Consider the following 12,878-nt stretch of genomic DNA (forward strand, 5'->3'; position numbering starts at 1 on the left):
GTGGTCCCTGGAATTATCTTTATGCTTATCTAGCTGTATCTGTGCTTGTACCAAGACGCATGCTTTGGGAACTGGTGTCCTTTTAACCAAATGCTGTGTACTTCACTAGTGATGCACACTGCATCCAAATCCCCTTGGCAGCTGGAAAAGTTTGCCCTGCTACCTTGCTGTTTGCTTAAAAGTTTGTTGGGTTTGTTGTCCTTGAGCTAATTTAGGGACTGTTATAAAGATGATGTTTCAAAGCCTCTGCTGCTTAAACAGTTTAGTTTGTAGGAAGACATTTTCCTTTACTAAGATAAGCTTTGCACAGGGCCATTATAAACCCCACTGCAACATGCTGATGAATTATTTTCTGCCTTTCAACTGGTTTAAGTTAGGTAGCCACAGTTTTTGCAATATAAAACAATACTTTGTGCTCCAATCAGCTAGTTCTGGAGGAGCTTTTAAGTAATAAAACCTATTCCCAAAGCTCTGTTGACCTCATCAGCATTACTGGTGCCCAAGAAAAAAAATACCTTTGTGTTCAGAGACTCAGCATTGGGGAAGTGTCATCATCAAACTGCAAATTAACTTTCATCCAACTGTGGTTACAATTGAAAGTGTGAGGTTAAGCGAATGGGAAAAGCCACAATTTTGAGGAAAAGAGGGGGAAAAACGGACTTCAGACGAGGGGTGTAGGAATTTTAAAAAGTAAAAGAAACTCTACATGTGATTTTTACATATTTAGAAATTGAGTGGCAGGAAACAAATACAGCGAGGGACAGTGTTGAGGGAGAGAGGCAGAAGAGGCTGTATCTAGAACAACACAGACACGACAACAGGCAAACTGATTATGCCACTTTCTGAATCTGTAATTTCTGTCACCAAGTGGATCTCGGTTTCTTTATATCACTGCTCAAACAAACAGTGGTCAAATACCTCTTTTCCTGCAGCAGGAAAGGGACTTTATGGCTCACATCCCTTTTGGGTGCTTTTAATCCACAACAATTTGTTCATCCTATGGGTCTCTTTTGCACAAAACCTGTACCTAGAAAACAGGTGCTTAGAAACAAAGCATGGACTAAACTAATGATGATGGTGGGCCACAGCTGCAGGCTAAAGCTTTCCAAGATTTTAGCATCACATTGCCCCTAGTTCTGTCCAGTCAGGTCCGAGCATGTAAACACACTCTGGGAATTTTTCCTTTCTAGGCATGTGCCTTACCCTACTCGGGCTGGGTTTGTGTAGAAGACATTAGCAGGTGACAAAGCCAGGTGCTCAGAAACAGGAGTACGTGACTGATACTAAGTCAGCCCCTTTGCAGGGTGGTCATGACTACTGTATAGACCAAGTAATTACACCCTTTTTTCCACAGGAATAGTCTCTTCCTTGGCCAGGATGGATGGTGAGGTTGGGCAGGAAGGACTGTGATCTGAGTGCAGCCCCTGCCTGTTGGGTCCCAGTGTCATTCCTGCAGGAGTGAGGGAAAATTTAGTGGATAAGGGAAGGGATCAACAGAAGAACAAGATGAAGGCCATCACTATTTAGGCTGTGTGTGCCTTCCCTGGCAGTGCACTCCTCTGGTGATGGGCTGGTGGATCTTTTTGGGAGGAGCAATCAACTGTTTGTGGTTCTGGAAGATGGATTGCTGGCATAGCGCTCCTGGGTGCAGGAGTAGCCAACTCATTGCTTCGGGAGTGGCTAATGAGGGTCACGTGCTGAGTCCATTAAATGTGGCAGGGAGTGTAACTCCTCTCAAAAATCAGCTGTTAATTGAGCATCTCAGTTTTCCAGGTAACTTTGAGTTTCCCACCACCCTGTATGTAACAGGGCTTACCAGAAAAATGCAATCATGGTGTACAACAGAATGCCTACGAAGAAAGAGTAACTGCTTTCTGAGCATGGCTTGAAGAGCCAGTGGGTGGGAAGAGAGGACAAACTTGGGCCAAACTTGGTGCTCCTTGACCCCTTACCCCAGCCCTTTCTCTGTTTCCCTGGCCTTGCTGAATTTAGGGCAGAAACTTCAGACACATTGCAGAGCCCACAAAAGAACAAAAGCAGGGGATGTCATAGAGCTAAAGGGGAGAAAGCAAAACTCCTGGCTAAGGTTCAGGGTATCTGTGATCATTGTACTGGTGGTGAGATTCCCCCCTTTTGAAACTACTGTGGCAACACATGCTTGGGGCAGGCTGTCTGTGCTAGCAGCTTGAGAGTGGGAGTATCCCATGCTGCTTTCAGTAGGACTAGAGTGGCTGAAGTGATGGGCAACTGCAGTAACTAAATTTACAAAGACTTAATTGTCCAGTTCTTATAATTTTTTACTTTAATGATTTATAATATTAATTGATATTGCATATATGGGCAGTTGAACATTTTTATCTTCCAGTAGGATCAGGGCTTTCAGACAAATCCTGGTGAGCCTCCTTAGGGAAAGTTACCACTGCTGAGGCTGATGGACTTACAGTGTGGGACAGTCCAGAGGCTCTCAGTCCTTCAGTGCCACACTGAGCCTACCAGGTCTGAGCTTTGGTGCACCATAAAGCCAGGGCGATGGAGTTGGAGCTGGACTTAAAGGTTGATGTGGCTGGGAGGTAGCTGAGGTTAGTTTGGTAACTGCCTATATCAGCAGATACCAGAAATCCATTCTGCTCCCCTTTGCTTGGCCCATCACAGTCATCGGTGAGGGGAGAGAGTTTTGACTTTGTTCTTCACCTCTCCATCCCCTGAAAATAAAATAATACACATGGGGAAACATCAAATAATAAAAGATAACAATGTTTTTAGTCTTTGTTTTTATTTTTCGTGCTTCACTGATTTTGAGCTGTATTGTTGATGTCTAGCTGGGTTACAGTAGATTCATATTGCAATCCACCTTAATAGGTTCCTGGTAAAGGACATGGGCAATGAAGTCAGCTCCAGGAGCTCTTCCTATAGTACACCAGAAAAGATGAAAAATAACACAAAAAAAGTAGGTAAATCTTCTTCAGAAGTCTGGTTGTTGCTTCTCTTGTCACATATATTGACTTCAGGAGACTTCCAAAGCTTGGCTGGAGAATCAAAGGTAATAATGGGAATAAAATCAGAGAACCTGAACAAGGACCATAGCTCCATACTATAGGAATTAACTAAACCCATTCCTGAAGCCAGAGAAAGGGGAAAACATTTCTGGGGATCAGTCATTTGCCAAGGGAGGCAATGATGTCAACAAGATAGAACTGGAAGGTGATTCAGGATAAAGGAGCTCTGCAGCTGATTTTGCGGCATCCTTGTGCAAGTCTGTTCTCTGCTTTGTGTCCTGTTTTACAACCGGGATGGGTTCATACTGCTTGCAAGCATTGCCTGGAGCCATGGACCAATGCTGAGGCATAGACTGCTGAAAGTCATCCTCAGAACAACGACTGCTGTCTTTAAAAAAAAAAAAAAAAAATTGCACTTGCAGGGAAACAAAAAATGGGGAGAAATAATAATAAACAACTTTCAAAGCATGAGCTAATTCTCACTTGGCTTCAAATTAAAAACTCTATGATGATCGAATAGTCATATGTTATTTTTTTTCCCCTAAGACTTGACATGGGCTATGGATTTAAAAAAAATATAAATCAGAAACAAGATATTATTACTCCAGGTTATTATAAATCCTGTATGTAACGTAGAAGTAGACAGAGGAGTTGAAGTTATTCCATATGTGACATCTCCAGCAACAATCATCCTAGATGGTTGCTGTCAGTGAGGGTTGATTTGCAGTGAGATATGGGGCTGCTTTTCAAAGGTACAAAGTGCTTGGCTCCTGCTAACTTCAGTGAAAGCACATGGTCCCTCCCAGGAAGAGGCATGTCTTACCAGAACACATACAAGAGCATTGTTAATGTGTCAGCTTTTAAAAGAATCAATATTAACTATGTTTTGTTGTTTTGTAAAGGTAGGTTAAAGTAATACGTGAAGCAGCTCCTGTGTCAGGGTTGGACTGGCTTACATCAGGTCTTGGTTTGGCTTTGTGCTCTTTATTGACTAAAACATAGTATTTGATTGCAACAGTGAGATCTACTTTTAATTAGCCCAAGTTGGATTCTTGTATCCAGGGTCTTTGATAAATTTACTTTGATACTAGTGCAAACGCTGAGCACACCATTGCTGTGTCATCTTTGACTCAGAAATTTCTCTTGAGAAGTACATCAATTGAGCATTTCTGTGTGACAAGCACAGTAAATCAACAGCTCCATACTCCAGCCAGGTTTTCTCATTTCATAAGAGACCAACATTTTTACTACTGCATCAGCCTTGAAAACACTTTTCACTTGTTTCCTCTTCTAACACTTTTGTAAGTCATCTCGAGTGTCTCACTACACTGGAGGCTGATCCAGAATGGCTCAGAGTGATGTGGAACAACACGGCAATACAATTTTTGGCACCCTAGAAGTACATACAGTGGCGTTGTGATGCCTCACAAAATTAGCCATAGCTCTACCTTCTTAAAAGCTTGTTTCATTCTGTTGCTACAGTCTTGATGGTTTCCTACTACCTTTGAGTCAGTCACTTCAGTTGATACTGATTCTAAAGCATCGCCAACAGTTTTCCCTTCAAACTGACCCACAGAATTTTGAAATATTAGCACATATACAGGTTGTTGATGTGAAAATGAATCAACTTTGTGGTAAAGTACATTACATATCCTGTAGCCTGAATGTTAAACTGGTCCTCTGGAGGTTTGATGGGAAGATCTGTAATACTTTTGAGGTCTGAGCCTAGCTCTGTTTGACTCAGTAGCCTTGAGTACATTATTGAGATCCCAAACAACTCAGAAAACAGGCACTGAGGTGTAAGGGCAAGAGCACCAAAAGCCCAAGGTCCAGTGCTTCTCTGTTGCCATCTCTTCACTGAATTCCAGTTAAATGCTTGGGCACCATCAGCCAGAATGTCCTCAAGGACACACAAGCATTACACACATACACATGCATGCCCACCTTCAGGTGTCTTCAAAGCATTCACATATCCAAGGATGTTGAGCCCTGGCCCTTCGGTATCAAGTCGGTAAGAAAGCAGCTTACCTTTTTTTTTTAATGTCTATTCATAAATGTATAAAGGGTTTCACAAGAGCTACTGTGAAGAAATAATCTAATGTACCACATGGCAACAACCAGGCTAAGGTTATAGAAGCAGTAACAGGATCTGACCACTTTCTACAGGGTTAATATTTTTCTGGTAACTCCAGTCTATACCATGGCCTTTGCAGATCATTCTTCCTCTTTGCAGTGCACTTGCCGCAGAAGTCCCTGCCCAATCTCTCCATGTGGGCCCAGGGGTACACTTAAATACCCTTTGCATGAGAATTATCATCTGGGAGTCCGTCCTTTGGGTTCGGTGCTCATTTGCTGAATTCCCTGTGCTAGCAAACATAATATGCAAAATTATTGCCTGTGCTTTAAAGACCTGCTTACATCTTAAAAATAACTTTTTACAAAACAATTCTCCTTTACCTTTTCCCCTAAGCCAGACAACTCACTCATGTCCTGCATTATATATATCTTTTTTCCTCATGCTTTCTTAATAATGGCAGTGGTATTTTTCTGGGAAAAGCTTCTTGCTTGTCAACAATTCCTCCTCTTCTGCAGCTTATTTCCTCATTGGGATCACAATTCTCTGCAATACCTTCATTGATCTCTTCTGCAACTGTTACTAAAACTTAGTTCTTTATACATAATGATCTGTAAATGTAAACTGGCAGAATTTTAGAAAACGACTAGCAATTTCTGCAAGTTCATGCTGCAAGAAAGCTTATTTTCCTGGAGAATGTTCCTCTGCCTTCTGAAAATAAGTTTTGCCCTCTAAAGTGTTTCAGGCTGCATGCCCATAATGAAGCTACCAAGTACCTACCATTCACTGGCCTGTGAGCCTGAGTGTGGAGCTTTGTGTCCAACTCAGCACACTGGAGGCACCTCTGCAGCATCTCTACCAAGGCTGTGCCTCCAGTCCCCTCCACTGCTTTCATGACTGCTGCACGAACCTTTGCAAGGCTACCACACCAACCAGTCCCCCCCACACACATACACCTTCTCATCCTCCCATACAAAGCCTTCAACACTTAACTTTCAGCCGGTGAACCTGCTAGCAAGGTTCCCAAACAGATGGCAAGTCTCACACATGAGACAAATTTCTATTTCTAGCCCCATTTTGCAGAGCACAAGAGCTCTGGAAGAGGCTTGCTCACAGCCTCGCAGTGAAATCACGGAGTTGCGAGAAGCAGACGGATGTTTGGACCTCCCCAAGTGCCATCCTCCAGCCCTGAGGCCAGGGTGGGATCTGCCCTCTTGACAAGAGCTCTGCTGCCCTTTCAACCACTGCTGGCCAGCCACCCCAGGAGCTCATGCTGTCGAGCAAACCAGCAGTCATGCCTTTAAAAACTGAGTGGCCACAGGCCACAACAGATTAATTTTCAGGCTGTGTCTGACCTTCAGCCATGGGTTTCAAAATCCTGCATTAGACTACAAATATGCAGCATGAAAGGAACAAAAAGTGACCGGACAGTAAAAATGCACATTGTTCAAAGTGGAGAGCTGGTCTCTCCTCTGATTTTTTGGCTGTTCTTTTGTTTTAATCTGGCTATCTGACATACTGAGAGGGTCTCATGTGAGGAGAAGTGGTCTCCTTCCCTCTCAGAAAGGAAAAGTTTGTGGACACTGCACACAGTGACAGCTTTATCCTATCTCCAGTGCTTAGAAAGTTGTTTTGCTTGTGAAGTTGGGCAGGTGACAGCCAACTTTGGCAGACTGGTTGGAGAACAGTGGGAGGAGGTTCTTGATCCAAGGTATCACTGAGACCCTCAAAGGAAAGGTGGATGTCCTTACCCTCTCTGTACAGTGTAAGTGGAGTGATAGAAAGGGAATTGCCTCACCATGGCTGGGAGAGACCATCTGAGACAACTTCCAATCCTTCAGGCACAGAGAACAGCAATGTAGATCTGGGAAGGAGGGTGTATTTAGAGTTGCAGGTGTAAGAAGCTGTTGGGAGAGTTGACAACTGAGCTGTCAAAAATCTCCTGGGTAGGCAAGAAATGCAGGTTGTTGGTTACTTTGGCCACCACATGGTTGGACACTCAGGATGTGGTGACCGCTCCTCTGTGTGCAAAGCAAAACACCTGTACTATGGTGGCTTTGAAGCAGGTGTCTTGTGGGAGTGGATCCTTCACAAACTAGTTTTTTGTAGGCTGTTTTAATAAATCAAGAAAGCTTATTCTGACCAGCAATTCCTTGTTATTATTTCAGCTAACTGCGAACTCTGCTACTATTTTGGCTCAGCCACCTGCTCACAAAGCTTAGTTTGTTGCTAAGTGTCAAAATACCCTAAATCAGAACTGGTGTCTCAGCTAGCAACCAAGCAGCAGTAACACTAATGAGTCTGCAACATGATTTACATACAGGATCTCAGTGCCTGCTACTATAAGAAGAGCAACTATAGAGACTAGGAGGTCTGCATGAGCTTAAACAGAAAAATTTATCACAATTATCGTCAATTTTGGAAAAAAACCCACAAGTTCAGGGGGTTTAGAACATTTTAGTATCCTATATCTTCCTCCTGAATTACTGAAACTTTATTTTATGCTGACTTAAGAAGTCTTAAGTCAGTATTTTCCAGACATGTCCCAGAAATAGCTTTTGGACATTGTAGGGCTTTTTGTTTTTCTGTTTTTGACTAGAAATAAGTATTTTTATTTATGCAGGAGAAAGCAAAGGTACACGTAATTTTGAAGTATTTGACTCTAGAAGCATTATGGTGGGCAGGTCAGAATTTGGCTATCAGGATGTTTGGATTATGGCAGCACGCCAATTTGCTCCTTCTTTGTTAGCTCTGCTCGGCTCTGGCTATGATCTAGTCAACAAGGATTGGTTGCAAATCTCAGTAACATTGCTGGAAAGTGTTCATATGTGTGCAAGGGATGAGGCTCCAAACACCCGAATATTCATCAGCAATGACTCAGAGACCAGGAGACATTAACTCATAACAACACAAACTCGAGGCTGATGCTCCCAAACACAATTTGAAGTCTGGGATGGCTGTGGGAATTCATTACACAAACTAGCTGCTGTGGGCCAGCACCACTGAGAGTTGAGCAGTGGGACCAGCAGGGAGCATGGAACATCCACATACTCTCACCTGGGGCTCTTTTCCCTGGTGGCACTTGATAAATGCACAGGAAATGCTGACATTCAATTTTGACCTTCATTCTTTGAAAGCATAGAGGGAAAACTTAGAAAAAAAAAAGAAGGCTTTACCCAGCAGGCTGCCAAACAGTACAGGCCTGTTTTCCTCCTCTCTCTCTGTCCCAGCGGAATCACCAATACCTCAAACTGTGCCATGGTGGGAGACCTGCCTGGCAAATCCACTGCTCAGCAGCGGGGAGGTTGCAGGCATTTGCAACCAATGGGGCTGATTCAGAGAGGCTGTCAGAGCTGCCAGAATCAGGGCAGAAGGGTCAGAGGGTCTCAGCTTGGGAAGGAGGAATAACAGGTCAAAGCAGGCACAAGTGATTTGCAGCACCCAGAGTCAGCTTACTGGTACTCTAGCAGAGCTAAATGAAATCTCGTAGGAACACTTGATGCTTCGGTTGTAAAACTACACCTGGCTCAGCAAAGCACGAGAGCACTTGATGATGTCTACATATGAAGCAATCACACACTTGGCAACAGGATGAAGCAAGTTCATCCTGACAAGGGTATGTTGAAAAAACAAGGCCCCCTAGGAGGAAAATTTGGTATTTCCAATACCAAAGGGAGAGGAGAGGAGAGGAGAGGAGAGGAGAGGAGAGGAGAGAAGGATGGTATGTGGGGTGGAAAAGCAGTTTAAAGAACTGGAAATAATGTGACTTTCGTCTGTGAATGGCTTTTGTGAAAGTTCTCCCAGTCTGAGATAATTTTCCATGAAGGGATAAAAAGAAGCTATTGTTTAAATCCATTAAAGGTGGTGAAAGTAAACTACACATCAGTATTGCTCTCACCCTGTGCACAGAGGGAAGGAGGATTCATTTTTGGACAAATTAAAGCCTTGGTGCTGAAAGTTTGTCTTCAAGTTTAGGCAAGTAAAAACCCAAACCAAGCAAACAAAAAACCCCAACCAACCAAAAAACAAACAAAAAATCAACCCCAAATTGTGAAGAAGGAGGAAGGAAAAGAAGGGAGGAAGAAAGAATTCTAGAAAAGCTGCTCCCTTGCATAATGAGCCCAGGAGGTTTAGCTCCTCTGAACACTATTGATCAACATATGTAGATATTCAAGGAGAAATCCGTTTCCCACTGAAGTCATCTTTACTGCTGCTGTGGACTTCAATGATGCCACAATTTCATGTGTTCTGTTGCAAATGAAGTGTATGATGATTCAATGTATAAAACCCATCACAAAAGAAAGGGCCAAGGGTGCAGAGGGTCTATTCTTCATCCTATATAAAACTGGGCACTCTGCACTGCAGAAACACATTTATAATAACATTTTTGGCATGGTGCACAGGAAGATAGCTTCATATATAGCCATTGGTGAAATAAGGAATATGAATAATCCCAACTCTCTTGCCATAAAAAGCCTTACTGTAAAAGCAAGAAACTAAATAAAATACATGTACTACCTCCTTTCTCCAGCCCCACATGATGTACAGAACAAAGGTATTTAAAACAGCTATAATTGGATAGACTGTAGCTTGAAAGTGTCCTGAAAGGACATAATTACAATAATCAATGCAATAATGTGGAATAAGACCTTGCATTATGCCTAGACCTGCACCTTTACTCAAAGGGTTTTCTCTCTAAAGCAAGAGCCCTGAAATCCAGGTTGTTTTGCATTCTGAGGCTACAGCTGACAAGCATATGAAGCAGCAGCTGCTCCATCATTGCTCCATTTCAGATGTCAAAGTCTGACCCTGTCAAACCCACTCACAGCCTCACATGTTCTGGTGAGGAACTGGAGAAGTGCATGGACTTATTCACCAGAGCACTGTTCATTCATAACGAAGTCATCTGTGCTACCCACATCCATTAGCCAGAATTTGAAATACCACACAGAAAAGCAACTGCCTAAAATTTTCATGAACTGAGGTATTGGTCCTTGAGACATGAATGGAAAGAGAATCAGAAGTGCACTTGTGATGATGAGTCATGGGTTTAAAGGGATATTGCCAGGTAAATACTCCTTTTGAGCCTTCCTCTTCCTATTACCAGCACTTACCTCGCTGCACCATTAAAAATCTGCAGGGCTGTGTCCTTGCCTGGCAAATTCCAGCTGAGCACCCCAAGCCACCATTCCCTGCTCAAAGCCTAAATGGTCACACCAGGACTGAGAGCACAGCATGGCCTTTAATGTGAAGGATATTGCAGCACCAGTAAAGAGGTGTTCAGCTTTTCTGGATGGATATGCCATAAACCTGAAGGTGGCAGAAGGGCATGCATCCACCAAGAGTTTCTCCAAAGACTGGGGGACATTATGGCCCATGAAGGGTCCATTTTCAGGATGGGCTTCTACACCAAAGCATGGGGTGGCCCTGCAAACACTCCGCTCATGCCATGAGCTTGTAGCAAAGCAAGGAATGTTTCAACAAAGGTTTGAGAGAGACAATTACATGTAAAACCACCTAGGTTTCCAGAAGATTCCATATTAATACATATAGAGGAACTAATGCAATTGTCTAGTCAGCTACCCACCAGTGATGGAGGCTGCACAAATAAGGCAAATTGCTGGGTTTCCTGCTCACCCTTATGCTGGAGTATCTATATGAAGAGGACAAAACCTACATTTGGAAATGTTGGCTGGGAGAGAGATCTTTGGATGCCCCAGTCAGTCAGCTGTTCCTCACAGGTTGGAGCTACACCTCTTGCTTCAGGTAGTGAAGAGTTCAAAAGAGAATTAGCATTTTTTTCTTATAAAGAGAGGATTTCCATGAGAAGGGCTGGTAAATCCAGCCAGGTTGGTGGAGAAGGGACAGAAGAATCTGCCATGTGAAAAGAGAGGGGACAGAGAAGGGAAAACTATTAGAAGGGATAGAGTTGGAAGTGATGGAAAGAGAAAGAGGAATCTCAAAGTTGGCAGTAACATAGGTGTTACTAGTCATGGTGCAGAGTGATCTAGAAGCTTATAGAGAGAGAGGACTTTGCTGATGTATGCACAGAGATCATGTTCTTCTTGTCCCTTGTGAGGATCACAGTGAGCTGTCAGGGTCCCTAATGCCTCAGCACAGTTTGGGTGAAGGACCTGGATGGCCTCAGATGGACTACTGGTTTCCTCCAACCTAGTGGCAAGTTTATCATCAAGGTGGGCAATGCTGAGATACACCAAGGGTACCTTGTGCATGACCAATATGGCCAAGGTGCGTGAATAAATTTCCTGCACACATCAGTGGTGTCCCACTGGGTGATGGAGTGGTCAGGATACCACTGGAGAGGATAGTGTGTCCCACTGGTCGTCCCAGCACAACGGAGGTATGTCATACCTCCTGCATGCAGTAGTGGTCACTTGAGATACCTTAAACAGCCCCAACGTGTGGCTTGGGGAGCAGTGCATGGCTTTGCAGCTCTCTGCAAAGTTCGCCTGCCCTTGGACCTGGAAGACAGCATGAATGCACATATTTATTTCCCAAAGTGGAGACCACAAGTACCTCTGAAGGCAACCTTTTACATCCAGACATCAGTGGGCCACTGTCAGGACAGATGCCTGTACAGATGCAAGGTGCTCTGGGTGCTAGAGGGATCTCATATCTCTGTTACTGCCATTTGGTCAAAAGAGGGGATTGTCCCCTTCTACTCCGTGCTGGTGCTGCCTCACCTCAAGTCCTGTGTGCAGTTTTGGGCAACACTATATAAGAAAGATACAGAGCTGTTAGAGAGCATCCAAAGGAAGGCTACAAAGATGGTGAAGGGCCTTGAGGGGAAGCCATATGAGGAGCAGCTGAGGTCACTTGTCTGTTCAGCCTGGAGGAGACTGAGAGGAGACCTCACTGCAATCTACAGCTTTCTTATGAGGAGGAGGGGCAGGCACTGATCTCTTCTTTCCTGTGTTGACCAGTGACAGGACCCAAGGGAATGGCCTGAATTTGTGTTAGGGGTGGTTTAGGCTGGATATCAGGAAAAGGTTCTTAACTCAGAGGGTGGTTGGGGCACTGGAACAGGCTCCCCAGGGCAGCGGTCACAGCACCAAGCCTGACAGAGTTCAAGAAACACTTGGACAATGCTCTCAAGCACATGGTGTGACTCTTGGGGCTATCCTGAGCAGGGACAAGAGTTGGACTTTGATGATCTTTGTGGTCTCTGCCTCCTTAGGGTATTTTATAATTCTGATTCTCTGATCTTCCCAGTGGTGGTGCAGCACAGGGCAGGTGCCTCCTCAGCAACTGTATCCTGTGATGTTGTAGTGGGTTGAACCTGAGTTGATGGACAGTCTTTTAGACTAATGACGCTTCTCACAATTTACATATTTAAACCGCACGGAAAGGCGGGAATTGCCTTTTGTCCGAGCTCGCCTGCTGGAAGGTGGGGGGGTGTAGTGGGTTGAACCTGAATTGATGGACAGTCTTTTAGACTAATGACGCTTCTCACAATTTACATATTTAAACCGCACGGAAAGGCGGGAATTGCCTGTTGTCTGAGCTCGCCTGCTGGAAGGTGGGGGGGGTGGTGGGGGGGGGGCTCTGAGCCTCCGGGCCCCGCTGGGCCGGGCCGGGGTCACTGCCCCTTTCCCCCTTTCCCAACACTGCGGCACGGACCCTGGGTCGCTGCAGGGGGACTGTCCCAGAGCCGCAGGCAGCTAAAACCAGCCATGGACTGCTCACAGCTAAACCCATCCAGCGCGGCTTCTGGGGACAGGCGGGTCCCTCTCCTCTCCATGCGGAGCCGGCGGAGTCAACGGGAGCCAGGCGAGGCTCCTGTCCGC

The sequence above is a fragment of the Corvus brachyrhynchos genome, unplaced genomic scaffold (assembly GCF_000691975.1).
Source record: "Corvus brachyrhynchos isolate BGI_N302 unplaced genomic scaffold, ASM69197v1 scaffold100, whole genome shotgun sequence".
NCBI classification, from domain to species: Eukaryota; Metazoa; Chordata; class Aves; order Passeriformes; family Corvidae; genus Corvus; species Corvus brachyrhynchos.